Genomic DNA, 17,500 nt, shown 5'->3' on the forward strand with positions numbered 1-17,500 from the left:
CACCCTAAATAACCAATCAACAGATGCGTTTCATCAGTCCAAATGACCAGTCAACGGCGGTGCTCCTTAACCGCGATCAGCGCATCAGGAATGCTTCGGAAGATGACGGAGGAGAAGTGAGACGTTATCGATCACAGGGTCTTCAGAAGCCCTGGGCAATGGCGTCAGTCTCCGGCCGATTCGTACCCCAGACCGAGTCCCCCGTTCTTCCGGCAGGGCGCTGCGTCTGGATCGAAGCTGCGATTGATGTGGGGTTGCCCGGCGACTGCTCCGTTTCTGCGCTGAGGAAACATTTCTGTTGTTATTGCTGTTATTATCTCTCTGCTCCAAGCATCGCTCTGAGAAGTAGTGAGAGCGTTCTGAAGCCGTGATGAGTTCTTCCTGCCTCACTCCCCCTCACACTCCTGCCCCTCCACCCCCCCCTCACACTCCTGCCCTCCACCCCCCCTCACACTCCTGCCCTCCACCCCCCCTCCACCCCCCCACGCTCCTGCCCTCCACCCCCCCCTCCACCCCCCCACGCTCCTGCCCTCCACCCCCCCCTCCACCCCCTCACACTCCTGCCCTCCACCCCCCCCTCCACCCCCCCCACGCTCCTGCCCTCCACCCCCCCCTCCACCCCCCCACGCTCCTGCCCTCCACCCCCCCCTCCACCCCCCCACGCTCCCTGCCCCTCCACCCCCCCCTCCACCCCCCCACGCTCCTGCCCTCCACCCCCCCTCCACCCCCCCTCACGCTCCTGCCCTCCACCCCCCCCTCCACCCCCCCACGCTCCTGCCCCCTCCACCCCCCCCCCTCCACCCCCCCCTCACCGCTCCTGCCCTCCACCCCCCCTCCACCCCCCCCCCCTCCGCTCCTGCCCTCCACCCCCCCCCCTCCACCCCCCCCCCTCACTCACTCCTGCCCTCCACCCCCCCCCTCCACCCCCCCTCACACTCCTGCCCTCCACCCCCCCCCTCCACCCCCCCTCACGCTCCTGCCCTCCACCCCCCCCTCCACCCCCCACGCTCCTGCCCTCCACCCCCCCTCCTCACACTCCCTGAGTGTGTGCAGAATCTCCGGCTGCTACAGGGAGAGGTCAGGGGGGTCTTGGCGTGAGTGAGGGCCGTGGCTGGGGTCGGTGTTATCGGGGGATCGATCCGTCTGGAGGGTCAGGGTGCGTCGCCGCGGCGACCTCCCCGCCGGTCTCTCCCGCCGAGGCTGCTGGGAAGCGCTCCAAGCCCCGCCCCCTCCGGCCGCTTCAGACGAAATTCGATTCGCTCTTCTCCGCTCTCTCTCAGGGAGCGAATGTCAACGAGCACATTCTCACCCCCCCTCTCCCCCTCTCTGCGCTCTTTAACGAGAAAACAAACGCAAAGAACCGTTCTTCTTTTCGGACAATTTTACTCTTAATGTCGCTCTTTGAAATGTGTGCCTTTGAACAAGGATTATGTGCGCCTGGAATTTAAGCTTTTCCCCTCTCTCTCTCTCTCTCTCTGTCTCTCTCTGTCTCTCCTCTTTGTCACAGGAAATCGCTGCTTACCTAATAACGTTTGAGAAGCACGAGGAATGGTTAACCCACGTCCCCTAAGACAAGGTGAGATCGCCCGCCCTGCTGTTCAAATGCTGAATTTACCCTGAATGGGAGATTACCCCCTTGGTCTGGCAGGAGATTTACCCCCTGGTCTGGCAGGAGATTTACCCCCCTGGTTTGGCAGGAGATTTACCCCCCTGGTCTGGCAGGAGATTTACCCCCTGGTCTGCGGGGGGCAGGGGTCAAGCTGAAGGAACACGATCGCGCTCCACCTCCAGAGTCAGGTGTTGTGTACGCTTGGCTTCAGGCGGATGTTTTGAAAGGTTAAAGGTGAACAGATCTTTGCAGGTTGAGCAGCTGGCAGTAGAATGTCAATGTTGGGTTTTCTTTTTTTTTACTTTGCAGGGGGGTTTACTGTGACGTGTGTGTGTGTGTGTGTGTGTGTGTGTGTTTCACATAGCAGCAACACCATTCCCCTCCTACCCTCCCTCCTTCAATCATCCCTCCCTCTATTTCTCTCCCTCCCTCCCTCTCCCTCTCTCTCTCTCTCTCCCTCTCCCTCTCCCCTCTATCCCTCCCTCTCCCTGTTTCTCTCCCTCTCCCCCTCCCTCCTCCCCCCTCTCTCTCTCTCTCTCTCTCTCTCCCTCTCTCCCTACTTTCATCCTCCCACAGCACAGATGCCCGTTGCACAGTGTTTCTCTGCACAGATACGCTGGATGTTTACTGAGGTCGTTCAGGTTAAGCAGCACCTTGCTGAAAATCAGCAGTCAAAAGCTCACCTGGGACTTGAACCTGCAACCTTCTGGTTTCATGCCCAGTAGCTTTTACACTCAGAGCCTTTGCTGTGCGTCCAGCACTTCATCAGATACCGACAGGAGAGCAGAGCAAGTTGTGGCTCAGGAGCTGAACAAATAAAGAGGGATTCACGGAGAACTGGACCACACAGACCACACAGACCACACAGACCACACAGACCACACAGGCCTTAAACTGGAGCCCCACAGTGGGTCAGCAGGACCTGGGTACAGTTATGGAGGAAAAAGACACACTCACACACGCACACACACATACATACATACTCTCTCTCTCACACACACACACACACACACACACACACACACATATGCACACACATACGCGCACACACCCACACACACACACACACACCCACACACCCGCACACACATACGCGCACACACACACACACACACACACACACACACACACACACACACACTCACACACCCGCGCACACATACGTGCACACACTCACACATGCACCCACACACACACACACCCACACACCCGCACACACATACGCGCACACACTCCCACACACCCACACACACACATACATACTCTCACATACACGCACATGCACACACGCACCAACGCGCACACACACACACCCATGAAATATGATTGACCCTCGTTTGAATGAATATTAGATTACAACTTCTAGCTCATTCCGCCTCATTACAAACCGCCTCTCTCTTCTTTAAGAGGGCGGCTGTGATCTATTCCAGGCAAAATGACATTCACTGGCTGCATGGCGCGTGTCCCATACCATAGAGTAAGTCCTGGGTCCCAGCTGACTCCCAGAGATGCTTCTGTTATTAAATTCTACAGTAACAGCACTGCCCCTGACACAGGGATACAAGGACAACAGCCCTGTGTGTGTGTGTGTGTGTGTGTGTGTAGTATATCTCAACGTATGGAGCTATGTGTGTGTGTGTGTGTGAGAGAGTGTGTGTGTGTGTGTGTGAGTGTAGTTTATCTCAGCGTATGGAGCTGTGTGTGAATATATATACACACACACACACACTCACTCACTCACTCACTCACTCACTCACACACACACACACACACTCACTCACTCACTCACTCACTCACTCACTCACACACTCACTCACTCACACACACACACTCACACACACACACTCACTCACTCACACACACTCTCACACACACACTCACACACTCACACACACACTCACTCACTCACACACACACACACACACACTACACACACACACACTCACACACACACTCACACTCACTCACACACACACTACACACACACACACTCACACACACACTGACACTATACACACACTCACACTCACTCACACACACACATACACGCACTCACACACTCACTCACACACACACACACACACTACACACACACACACACACACTACACACACACTCACACACACACACTATACGCGCACGCACACACAGACACACACTTTACACACACACACACACACACTATACTCACACACACACACACTCACACACACACACTATACACACACTATACGCGCACACACACACACACACTCACACACACACACACTATACACACACTCACACTCACTCACACACACACACACACACTCACACTCACTCACACACACACTACACACACACACACTCACACACACACTGACACTATACACACACTAACACTCACTCACACACACACATACACGCACTCACACACTCACTCACACACACACACACACACACTACACACACACACACACACACTACACACACACTCACACACACACACACTATACGCGCACGCACACACAGACACACACTTTACACACACACACACACACACTATACTCACACACACACACACTCACACACACACACTATACACACACTATACGCGCACACACACACACACACACTCACACACACACACACTATACACACACTCACACTCACTCACACACACACACACACACTCACACTCACTCACACACACACACACACACACTCTACGCGCACGCACACACAGACACACACTTTACACACACACACACTATACTCACACACACACACACACTGTACACACACTCACACACACACACCTCCCCCTAAACCCCCCACCCCCCACTGTCCCACACCAGGCCTGGGACAAGGTGAGATATACCTGCCTGCAGCCTCCTGCCAAAGAGAGAGAGGGAGAAAGGGAGAGAGGGGGGGAAGAGAGAGGAAGAAAGAAGAAGAGAGAGGGAGAGAGGAAGAGAGAGAGAGGGAGAGAGAGGAAGAGAGAGAGTGTTTGAGAGAAAGGGAGGGAGGGAAAGAGGGAGATGGGGAAAGAGACAGATATGGAGAGAGAGACAGAGGGAGATAGACTTTGAAGTTCTTAATTTATGTTAAGCACTTTAATGATTTTGCAATACAAATGTAATCGCTGTGCAAATAAAGCATACTAGAATCTGAATTGGTGTGTGGGAGAGAAATAATCAATAATAATAATAATAATAATAATAATAATAGAACATTTTTTTTCTTGTTCTGTCTAAGTTCCAGATAAGGCTTTGGCAATGTAAGAAAAGTGAATCTGAACTTGATCTTAGTACAAGAGACTGTGTGTGTGTGTGTGTGTGTGTGTGTGTGTGTGAGTGTGTGTGAGTGTGTGTGTGTGTGTGTGTGTGTGTGTGTGTGTGTGAGAGTGTGAGTGTGAGTGTGAGTGTGTGTGTGTGTGTGTGTGTGTGTGTGTGAGCGTGTGTGATAGAGGGAGAGAGAGAGCATTTGTTGGAGAATGAGGCAGGGAAGAGGTGTGAGATACAGTGAGGAGAGTGATGGAGAGAGAGAAAGATCTGCACCATATAAACATGTCAGAGAGAGAGAGAGAGAGGAAATTAACTGGACTGGGAAAAAATAAAGGAGAGAGACACGGGCTGAAGTTATGATGGATGTGATGAAAGTGGTGGGTAGACGAGAGTGGGAGAGAGAGGCTGCCAAGTGGAGTGAGAGAGAGAGAGATAATAATAATAATAATAATAAAATAAATAGTAGCAGCGCTGGATAGAGATGGAGCAGGTATGGAGTCGCACTGAGGGATTGGCACGGGGTGTAGGGAGCGTCTATAGATATTACGAGGGAGCGTCTATAAATACCACTGCGGGAACTTGGCCGCGTGCGGCGGCCCTCTCCTCTAATGAAACCGCTCCCCCCGGCGTGCGTGAAGGCGCCACCGCCCCGGCCGGGAGCGAACGCCGTCAGCCGCCAAATATACGACCCCACGCTAATGGCTGCTGCCTAAACGCTAATGCTAATGAACGCAGACATCGAGCGCAAAGAGTGATGGGGGATCGAGCGGCAAAGTGAGGGGGAGGGGGGGGAGAGCAGGGGTTGATGCGTCAGCGCGAGAGCGCTTTAGCACGTTAGCTCCATAGCACGTTAGCGCCTCAGCATGTTAGCGCCGCAACGCATTGGTGCCTTGGCATGTTAGCGCCATAGCACGTTAGCGCCTCAGCACATTAGCGCATTCTGCTCTTAGTATGTTAGCTCCATGACTTCCGAGAGCCTTAGAGTGCTAGTGCTGTAGCATGTTTAGCACCATAGCACATTAGCATCTCAGGACCTTAAGTGCCTTAGCACGTTAGCTCCACAGCAGGCTAGAGCCTTGGAACATTAGGGCCAAAGCAAGTTGGCAGCCTACCACATTAGCACCATAGTGTGTTAGCGCCTGGCTGTTAGTTTGTGTGCTTTGTGTCCGACAAAGCGGCTGCGTCTTAGCTGCTGTGGAACCTGTCGCCTTCACAAGTGATTGACACCTGCCCCTCCATCCCCTGCTAATATGAAGATGGGGGGGGGGGGTCGGAGTATTTCTGGAAATAAGGGTTGCTTAGTGCAGCTGTGTTCTGGAATATGAGCCTCACTAATGTTGCCGCAGTGTCATTTGATGGAAGCCATATCTCCAGAGGGGGTTCTCATATTGAGCATTGCAGTTAATTGGCTTCAGCGAGTGGGAATTGAGTTGTTCACTACTGCCTGTTTTTTTTTTTGTTTTTTTTTTTCTGTCCAGCACACATTAGTGTTAAATGACTTGCGCTGTGTTATATCTCATTCGCTTTGCTCACAGATGCACTTCTGAAATGCTACATTAGTTTTCTGGGTAAGTACGTGAGATTTCGGTAACCGAGTAATACGTTATAAGGCGTAATCAGATCCAGCAAGTCTGGACAGCCCCACCTCCTTCTCGGAAACGGAAATAAATTATCTTTTAAAATCATATCAGGAGAATATACCAAAATCCATCTCTCTCTCGAGGAATAAACATACAAGATCATGCGGCCACTTGCAGAAGCACCAGAATCAGGACATTTGAGTTTTTTTAAATGTGTTTCAGTGTTTGACCCATTAAAGAGTGATGTATTTTATTAACGATAAATGTTTTTTTTGTTTTTTTCCAACTGACTTTTTCCAAGTCAGTGTTCTAGAACTCCGCCACCAGTAGTGATTGTGACATCAGCATTAGGCTTTATTTAAGAATGTGTGTGTATGTGTGTGTGTGTGTGTGTGTGGGTGGTATGTTGGTATGACTGTATGCATGTATGCAGCTATGTTTGAGAGAGAAAAGAGCCGATTGAATTGTTCATATTAATATTAATAAAATTCTGATGGAGTTAAATGTGGCGATCAATTTAGGGCTTAACAAAAGCTTTAATTAATAATGTCTGGGGGGCCGTCAGATAAAATCCTGGCATTTTTAATTCATTCTATAATTTATTTTTAATGAAGGAATTTCAAAACAATTAATTTCAGATGATATATTAACGCATTTTAATTGGTCATTACAGGTTATAAAGAGGATGGCTCTCCATATAATTACATTTACAAATAAATTCAATGTAATTTCAAATAATGACATTACTTATTACTGAAAACACTAACGTGAACAATAAGCAATGTTTAAACGTTATAAATCTAACGTTGGATTATAGTGACACCATTACAGTTCTTTGATTGCTTTGGAGAAATTGCTCTGTATATGAAATTGAAATTAAACGTAGAAGTGTGTGGAGATGAACTGGGGCTCCCAGGACCAGGAGACAGGGCAGGGAAGCTCGTTCCTCGGGTAAAAGGAGACCCGGGCACGTTTAGAGCCTGTGTGTCTTAGGGAAGTGGCAGAGCTATATAGAAAAGTATATATTCACAATTTAAAAAAGCACACGACCAACCAGACCTGAATAGTATTTGTTTTGGATTCAAATAATTTTTATTTGATTTTAATAAGCGTGTCTGGTGTATTGGAAGGAATGAAATGATCCCGAAAGCATTAAGCCCCGTGGCATCTGGTACTCCTTGCAGGCTCAAACGCACCAGGCAAAACCAAAAGAGCACGGAAAAGTATTTGGATCCAAAACAAACGTTATTTGAGTGAACACACCCAAGGCCCTCAAATCCAAATCCAGCCCTGGTTTCCTAAACTCCCGGATAATTAGCTGAACAATTAGTGCTACTGATGGACCAGACTCTTCACACCCCTCAGGTAAAGGGAGGGTGAACACACCTGACTCCCAGGTAAAGGGAGGGTGAACACACCTGACTCCCCGGTAAAGGGAGGGTGAACACACCTGACTCCCAGGTAAAGGGTGGGTAAACACACCTCACTCCCAGGTAAAGGGAGGGTGAACACACCTGACTCCCAGGTAAAGGGAGGGTGAACACACCTGACTCCCAGGTAAAGGGAGGGTGAACACACCTCACTCCCAGGTAAAGGGAGGGTGAACACACCTGACTCCCAGGTAAAGGGAGGGTGGGAAACCAGCAGGTCTCGGCCCCCAAGGGCCACAATTTGATGATACCGGCCCTAGACTGTTCTTTCAGGCCAAAACCTCTTTCACCCACAAAGCTGGTAGAACAAGCTCAAACACTTTCACAAAATAACTGCATTAGCCGAAATAAAGACACTCTTTTTTTAAAGATATTTTTTAGGCCTTTTTCAGCTTTATTGGACAGTATAGTATAGAGAGACAGGAAGAATGGGAGCGAGAGAGAGGGGAAGACATGCGACAAATGTCGGACGGTCGGATTCGAACCGCCGACGTCGCGGCTCGCAATGAGCATGCGGTCAGTGCTCTACAGGCTGCGCCACCGAGACACCCCACAATAAAGACTCTCTCGCCCCCACATGATAAGTAAACATAGTCATGGCCTGGTATTATACTGTGCCTATGCTACGTAACTAATGAGCCGAGCTTGCAGTGTACACAGCCCCGCTAATGGTGCGGATCCCGGGAACGGGCGGACACGTCTCTAACGAACTTCTCCGTAACGGTCGCAACAACTCCACAGTCAGCCGAGACGCGTTTCATCCGCCCGGTTCTTTGAGTTACGACCGGCGGGATGTTCTTAAAGACTCTGTCACACACTGAACCGTCTCCCATCAGGGTGAGTGAATTACTGTGTGTCTGCAGTAAAGACGCTGAAACCGGGACGATGCTAAGGATGTGAACAGACGTGTGCGTCTCCTGTTTGCGTGCGCTGAAACCCCAGGCAGAGCAAACCAGTGCAGCAAACGATTTTAACTTCCCAGAATTCACCGATCACTCCAGGATTTTTAACTGTACCTTCCTCTAGGGTCTCTTCAGTGCCCTTGTCCCTGGTTCTGATTTGCACTTTATTGTACGTTGCTCTGGATAAGAGCGTCTGCTAAATGACTGTAGTGTAATGTCATGTGAAATTGTCCTTTCCTGTGACCAAGGGCGTTGTGAGAGACATTGGGCCCACGAAGAGATCTCTCATTCAGCCCCACTTCTCCAGGTCGACACCTAGTGGGAATTAAAAGTAGTGTGAAACTTATCCTGTGTCTGGAGGCCGACACCCTTACATGAAAACACAATCGCATTGTCTCAGAGAAGCGTTGTTTAACTTTTGATCGACAAAAATATAGTCGGCTGCTCTGCTATGTATTTAGCTATGATTTTCCGCCGACTACACTAGTAAGTTATTCAGTATCCATGATTCATGATTGTGGCACGGATGGTGCAGTGGGTAGCACTGCCGCCTCGCAGCAAGGAGGTCCTGGGTTCGAATCCCCGTCGGCCGGGGCCTCTCTGTGCGGAGTTTGCATGTTCTCCCCGTGTCTGCGTGGGTTTCCTCCGCGTACTCCGGTTTCCTCCCACAGTCCAAAGACATGCACGTTAGGCTGATTGGAGAGTTTAAATTGCCCGTGGGTATGAGTGTGTGAGTGAATGGTGTGTGTGCCCTGCGATAGACTGGCGACCTGTCCAGGGTGTATTCCTGCCTTTCGCCCAATGTATGCTGGGATAGGCTCCAGCCCCCCTGCGACCCTGTTCAGGATAAGCGGGTTCAGATAATGGATGGATGATTAAATTAATAGCGTTATTCGCGTTGCCGGATCCGTGAGACTGATCCTACGGGTCTGGATCGGCCGTGAACCCGTCTGAATTATTTACAGGTGAAGCGCTCTCTGCCTCTCTGCCTCTCTGCCTCTCTGTCTCTCTGTCTCTCTGCCTCTCTGCCTCTCTGCTGAGGACAGGAGAAGGACCTGATGTGATCAGAGCTTCAGATGAACACTGACTCACGCCCGATCGTCTCACTCTGTTCACGAAATGCATATGGAGGCTATTTATTTCCATATTTCTTCCATATTTTATTGATTCATTTGTGCTGTATTATAGCTGGCCAGAAACGGCAAAAAAATAATAATAATACTCTGAAGGAATCTGAAGGCTGTTTATTTTAAGAAGATTAACCAGCAGGAGCTTATTGGCTGGCTGTCCGGGCTTTAAAAGCAGCCTTTTGACAAATGAGCGAGCTTGTTTTTGTTCATCGATTTGGAATATACAGCTGTGCCGTGCAGACTGGTGAGAGTTATGATTTTGGGGTTCCCTGTTTAAACTCCCCTCAGACTCCAGAGTCAGTGTTTCGGGGGGGGGTCATAATTCAGTCCTGGCCGTCGGCCTGGGCTGTGCACATGTCCTGACTGAGCTCACCGTCTGTGTCCGGCGTGGCGAGAACGATCTGCCTGGATGGCGGTTGTTGGGCTGTGAAATTAACCTGGGGTTAATTTTTTATAATGAAGTTCTGGGCTTTTTTATTTTTTTTTCTCGCTGAAAGTTTAAGGAGGGAGCGGGCGGCCCGCGGTGATCTTTAACGTCAGCGCAGACTGTGTTATTTGCGATTTAAGGTCTTTATTGAAGGACATGACATTTACACAGGGACTGTGGAGCACTTGGGCTTAATGTTGTGTGCAGAAATCTGCCCATGAGCAGCATCAACACTTTCCCACCAGCACTCATGACGACTGTGAACACCGCATGGGGCTGTTCCGCCGGCCTCTCCCCCTCCCTCTGCACTGGCTGGACCAGCCCAGGCTGTGCTGTTCCGCCAGCCTCTCCCCCTCCCTCTGTACTGGCTGGACCAGCTCAGGTAGTGCTGTTCCGCCAGCCTCACCCCCTCCCTCTGTACTGGCTGGACCAGCTCAGGTAGTGCTGTTCTGCCAGCCTCACCCCCTCCCTCTGTACTGGCTGGACCAGCTCAGGTAGTGCTGTTCTGCCAGCCTCACCCCCTCCCTCTGTACTGGCTGGACCAGCTCAGGTAGTGCTGTTCTGCCAGCCTCACCCCCTCCCTCTGTACTGGCTGGACCAGCTCAGGTAGTGCTGTTCTGCCAGCCTCACCCCCTCCCTCTGTACTGGCTGGACCAGCTCAGGTAGTGCTGTTCTGCCAGCCTCACCCCCTCCCTCTGTACTGGCTGGACCAGCTCAGGTAGTGCTGTTCCGCTAGCCATCATGCCTCCCTCCGTGCTTGTTGGCCCAGCTCTGGAAATGCTGTTCCACCCTGCCTCCCTCTTTTTACATTAATTTCTGACCTTGTTTTCATGCATGTCCGGCAATGGCCTCTGATTGGGAAGGGACTTCTCTGAGAGAGAGAGAGAGAGAGAGAGAGAGAGAGAGAGAGGCATAGAGAGAGGGAGGGAGGGGGAAAGAGAGAGGCTGTTTCCTTTTTTCCTGGCATTGGCCTCTACATTTTTGGCTAAAACCATCACTGGCTGACTCGCTTACCCTTTCATTCAAGCGCCCATTCACACAAACATTGGCGAACACGCTTACAAACACGGCGTGAACACTGGAGCTATCAAGAGTCCTTGCCTCGCTGTCTGAAAGGAGGGTAGTGTGGGGGTGTCTAGTGTGCGGGTGCCCGCTCTGTGAGAATGGCAGTACGGACTGGCGGGTAGCACAGAGTGACAAGGTGGCCAATGGGGTTTGTTTTTCTTAGTTCTTAAAGCGGTCTGAATGAGGAGAGCAACAATAAAACCAGACTGATTGAATGTAGACCAGAGCTAGAGAGAGAGAGAGAGAGAGAGAGGAGTGAGGGAGGGAGGGAGGGAGTGAAGGAGGGAGGATTGGGAAATTTGTGTGGGTGGAAAAGAAACACAAAATGGCGCTCTTTGTGACCAGCTGTGACGTGTGTCCTTGAGGAAGGTATTGTGCTGAATGCGTCTGAATTGCTTTGATGTGAAACTGCGAGTGGAAGTCAAAAGTACCTTCAGAAAGTGGTGAATAGCTCACATTTCCGCAGACTGTGCGCAGGCTGTGGTCCGGAAGTTTCTCCGGAGCGTCTGAAGCCCACATTCCCGGCCGAGTGTTATTACTAGGATCTTATTGAATAATTCCGCTCCCAGAGGGCCAGCGTGTTTCTGGTTTCTGCTTCCACTGATTACTCTGGCTAAATGAGCTAACTGGCTTTACACACCAACACTGGTTCACTCGTAGGTCAGACCACACTGACATATTTCATAAGGGGACGCAGAAACAGTCTTTGGCATTCATTAATTTGCTTAACGTGAAACGTAGCTAAAATGTCAGATGGCGTAAATGTTGGCATGGAAACCAGATATGGTATGGCCTTCCCTGCCCACCTCTGTTTCAGAATCCTTTTATTGCCCAAGTCTGATGACAGACAAGGGATTTGACTTAACAATACTCTCTTAGCACTAAAGTGCTGTTTTCACAGACACAGATTGACACTAATTTCTCCATTCAAAGCGGAATTTAATCTACTGCAGGACGAGGTTTAATCTGCGTCTCAATGACAAAAGTCATTGAGTCTGTATGAGAATAAGAAGTGTAAAGAGGCTATACCCAAGTACATTAAAGGAAAATAGAATGCAAAAATGGTTATAGTTTTAGTGCTCTCCGCATGCTTGCAGTCAATAGGAATTCTGGCGTTCCTGGGTGGGATGGGAGGCAGAAGGAATTCTGGCGTTCCTGGGTGGGATGGGAGGCAGAAGGAATTCTGGCGTTCCTGGGTGGGATGGGAGGTAGAAGGAATTCTGGCGTTCCTGGGTGGGATGTCGCTGTGACAGACGAGGGTGACCTGCTCTGTGGAAGGTGCCCCCTTGCTGGGTAAAACGTTTAATTGAACGTCCTTGATGTTTGTTTTGTTTTTATCAGTCTAATTGCCCCCCCCCCCTTCGAGTTCCAGGACCTCCCGCCACTGCTATTGGGCCTAATGACGGATCCACTGGTCTGATCCCGCTGGTCTGAGCCCACTGGTCTGAGCCCGCTGGTCTGAGCCCGCTGGTCTGATCTGGTCTGATCTGGTCTGAGCCCGCTGGTCTGATCTGGTCTGATCTGGTCTGAGCCCGCTGGTCTGATCCCACTGGTCTGATCCCACTGGTCTGATCCCGCTGGTCTGATCTGGTCTGAGCCCGCTGGTCTGATCCCGCTGGTCTGATCCACTGGTCTGATCCCACTGGTCTGATCCCGCTGGTCTGATCTGGTCTGAGCCCGCTGGTCTGATCTGGTCTGAGCCCGCTGGTCTGAGCCCGCTGGTCTGATCCACTGGTCTGATCCCGCTGGTCTGACCCCACTGTTGGGGGTTGGAGGTTGGCGGATGGGGGCGTGCTGTCCTTGAGATGGAGCGGGTTCCACCATACGTAATTGTTTTTGACTCAAATACTTTTCTACGCTTTACTGAGCTTGCCTGGTGTATATGAAGCACTCTCAAAAAGTGCAAACCCCCACCTTCTGGTCCTCTTGGTCGGCTCAATTGCACCGGGCAAGATCAATCGAGCACCGAAAAGTATTTGAATCCAGAGCAATTGTGTTTCTGACCCAGGTCTGGTTCCGGCCCAGCAGAAGAAAGCTCTGTGAGAAACACGGCATTGTGGGAAATACTCTGTACTCCATCTGCCCCCCCCCCCCCCCCCCCCCATCTCCGTGGAGACCGATTCCGCCGCAATACTGCCGCCATTTTGTTCTCCCCCTCCTCCCCGCGCGGTTCCTCTCGGCTCGCTCGCCTCACTTCTTTCCCCTCCGTCCCCTCCTATTTTCCTCCTCCTCTACACTCCCCCTCATCTCCTGCGGATTGCTTTATTGCTATTAAACAGCGGGAATCGGTTATTGAGCTTTTGTGAAAAGTGGATTTTAATTGGCGCCGATGTTCCTCCGGCGCCTCGCTCAGACGGCGCTCCAGACTTCGGAGACCGGGCCGGGAAGCAGGTGAGCTGTCTCTCCGTCTCTGTCTCTGTCTCAGGATACGAGACGCAATAAACGCAGGGGGGTGTAGGGTTCTGTCTGTCTGTATGTTTGTCTGTGCCACCTGGAGCAGTTTTGGAATAAGTGTAGCTACACAGCTACTGAATTCACCCACTCTACAGTGGGAAAGGGCTACAATGAGTCTATAGTGGGAAAGGGCTGGCTCAATATAATGGGGCTGGCTGGGCTATAATGAGCCTGGTTCTGGTTCAGCTCGCCAGTGGAAAAGGGCTATAATGAGCCAGCCTGGTTCAGCCCGGTTCAGCTCTACAGTGGGAAAGGGCTACAATGAGTCTATAGTGGGAAAGGGCTATAATGAGCCTGGTTCTGGTTCAGCTCTACAGTGGGAAAGGACTATGTTGAGCCAGCCTGGTTCAGCTCTACAGTGGGAAAGGGCTATAATGAGCCAGCCTGGTTCAGCTCTACAGTGGGAAAGGACTATGTTGAGCCAGCCTGGTTCAGCTCTACAGTGGGAAAGGGCTATAATGAGCCAGCCTGGTTCAGCCTGGTTCAGCTCTACAGTGGGAAAGGGCTATAATGAGCCAGCCTGGTTCAGCTCTACAGTGGGAAAGGACTATGTTGAGCCAGCCTGGTTCAGCTCTACAGTGGGAAAGGGCTATAATGAGCCAGCCTGGTTCAGCTCTACAGTGGGAAAGGGCTATAATGAGCCAGCCTGGTTCAGCTCTACAGTGGGAAAGGACTATAATGAGCCAGCCTGGTTCAGCTCTACAGTGGGAAAGGGCTATAATGAGCCAGCCTGGTTCAGCTCTACAGGGGGAAAGGGCTATAATGAGCAGCCTGGTTCAGCTCTACAGTGGGAAAGGGCTATAATGAGCCAGCCTGGTTCAGCTCTACAGTGGGGTATAATGAGCCAGCCTGGTTCAGCTCTACAGTGGGAAAGGGCTATAATGAGCCAGCCTGGTTCAGCTCTACAGGGGGAAAGGGCTATAATGAGCCAGCCTGGTTCAGCTCTACAGTGGGAAAGGGCTATAATGAGCCTGCTTCAGCTCTACAGTGGGAAAGGGCTATAATGAGCCAGCCTGGTTCAGCTCTACAGGGGGAAAGGGCTATAATGAGCAGCCTGGTTCAGCTCTACAGTGGGAAAGGGCTATAATGAGCCAGCCTGGTACAGTGGGAAAGGGCTATAATGAGCCAGCCTGGTTCAGCTCTACAGTGGGAAAGGGCTATAATGAGCCAGCCTGGTTCAGCCTGGTTCAGCTCTACAGTGGGAAAGGGCTATAATGAGCCAGCCTGGTTCAGCTCTACAGTGGGAAAGGGCTATAATGAGCCAGCCTGGTTCAGCTCTACAGTGGGAAAGGGCTATAATGAGCCAGCCTGGTTCAGCTCTACCATATGTTCTCCCTGTGCGGTGCCTCTCCGGCCCTGTGGTGGAGTTCTCTGCCGTTTAAACAGCTGTGCGTTGTTCCGCTGGGTATCCACACATCCACAGCACACCTGCCCTTCAGCTGAACCACCTGCCACCTCTGCAGGTTTCAAACTTTTCCACAAACTGAGAGAAAAACTCAAAAAGAGAGAGAGAGGAGAGGAGAGGAGTGAAAGAAAAACTCTCACAGGTTGAGCCAGAGATGTTCGTCCTCCTACGTTCCGGTAAAAATCACGATGGAGTCGACAGGTCTGCAGATGCACAAAACACTTTTTTGTTTTTCATCACAATTATAGATTACATTATGTTTTATTATTTATTTATTTTCATTGTTTTATTACAGTGCGCTTATAGATGGAGAAACAGTCAATCTCATTGGATCGTGAGCACAGCAGTATCAGAGTTTGGGCTGAAGAGCAGAACCAGGACCAAAACTAAACTGGGCTCGGGTCCGGTGGGGCTGCGGGTTCGGCTCTTTTATTTGGCGAATTTTAGGGTGCAAATTCTGTAGATGCCCCACCAGATTTGGCTTTACTCTGCGAACATATTAAACACCATTCCTTCCCCTCCTAAGTAAATTACAGGTGATGTTCTCACTGAAGAAATGCAGGCTGTGGAAATGGACATGCAGAGAGCAGTCAGGACCAGACCTCTGTGCACTCAGTGACGGGTACAGCCCTGCTGGGCTCACATCCCGAGAGGGAGAGAGAGAGAGAGAGAGAGAGAGAGAGAGAGAGAGAGAGAGAGAGAGAGAGAGAGAGAGAGAGAGGGAGAGAGAGAGAGAGAGAGAGAGAGGGAGAGAGAGAGAGAGAGAGAGAGAGAGGGAGAGAGAACGCAGGAGCACCTCAGGAGAGTTCATCATACGGCGCTTTTTAAACACCAGCTCCTGTTTCTATGATCCGCACTGCTGCGGAACTGACTCTCATTACTAAAGAAGCCACTGAGTGTGGGAAAACTGAGAGAGTGGAAAAGAGAGAGTCGGAAGCGAGAGAGAAAGAGACTGAATGAGAGAGCGAGAGAGAAAGAGTGTGAGAACGAGAGAAACAGACAGACGGAGAGGAACTTTTGAGAGAGAGAAAGCAAGAGAGAGAGAGAGAGAGGCGGAGTGAAAAGGAAGGTCTCAGTAGCAGGTGTTTCTCAGGTGAGGTCGTGGCTGCAGGTACGTGTTCGTGGGCCGGAGGGGGGCAGGTGGCAGACATCTGACAGTGTGTTGGTTGTGGGGTGTGGGGAGTTGGGAGGCAGATGCTTGGAGATTCATTATTAATTACCCCCCCCCCCCCCCTCCACATGGTAGACCCGTTTGGGACCATTCCCTTCCATTGAGCTTCACTGGCCCATGTCCTCAGGAGCGTTTACCCACCCCTGCTATAGCTGTGCGTTTCCCACAATGCCTTTCTGCGGCCGCGTCTGGGCGCAGCACGAGGAGCGGGGCTCAGCGGGGGGGGGTCGTCTTTAAAAACGCAGATCAGGCAGCCCCGCGACCGGGCGGGCCCGTCGGGGTGAAGCCCCCGCCGCAGTGTCGGGTCGGAGCGCGGCGCTGTAAATGAGGCGGCCCTGAAAGAGTGCGTATTCCCTTTGTGAATAATCGCCCGCGTCAACGCCGGGCCGCTGCCTCTCTAAACTCGCACCGCTTTGAAATCGCGCAGGTTTTTAAAAAAAAATGTTCTTCTTCTGGTGAATCAAAGGGGAAAAAACACCTGAATAATTTCCATTGATGTGAGCTGCAGCCCTGCTGGTGTTATCACGGTACTGCGCTGGTGTTAAGGGTGGCGTGGTCGCTGTGTGTGGATGGGTGTTATCACCGTACTGCGCTGGTGTTAAGGGCGGCGTGGTCACCCCACACCTGTGCTACAGTGACTGCACTGATCGAGCTGAACTGAACTGAGCTAAACTGAAGGGACAATGAGGAAGAGGAGAAGAGGTGTGGACATGTGAGGAAGAGGAGGAGAGGTGAGGTGGAGAGGTGAGGAAGAGGAGGAGAGCTAAGGTGGGGAGGTGAGGAAGATTAGGAGTGGTGGGGAGGAAGAGGAGGGGTGAGAGAGGCGTAAAGAGGTGATGAAGGTTAGGCATGGTGAGAAGGAGGAGGAGTGGTGATGAAGATTAGGCGTGGTGAGGAGGAGGAGTGGTGATGAAGATTAGGCGTGGTGAGGAGGAGTAGGAGGGGTGATGAAGATTAGGCGTGGTGAGGAGGAAGAGGAGGGGTGATGAAGATTTGGCGTGGTGAGGAGGAGGAGGGGTGATGAAGATTAGGCGTGGTGAGGAGGAGGAGGGGTGATGAAG

The 17,500-nt window shown here is 51.3% G+C and overlaps 1 pseudogene; it reads left to right on the forward strand.

Moving 5' to 3' along the window:
- LOC133139590 (calmodulin-binding transcription activator 1-like) overlaps positions 1-17,500 on the forward strand; it is a 323,855-nt pseudogene that overhangs the window by 160,418 nt on the left and 145,937 nt on the right.

The sequence above is a fragment of the Conger conger genome, chromosome 10 (genome assembly GCF_963514075.1).
Source record: "Conger conger chromosome 10, fConCon1.1, whole genome shotgun sequence".
In the NCBI taxonomy this organism is placed as follows: Eukaryota; Metazoa; Chordata; class Actinopteri; order Anguilliformes; family Congridae; genus Conger; species Conger conger.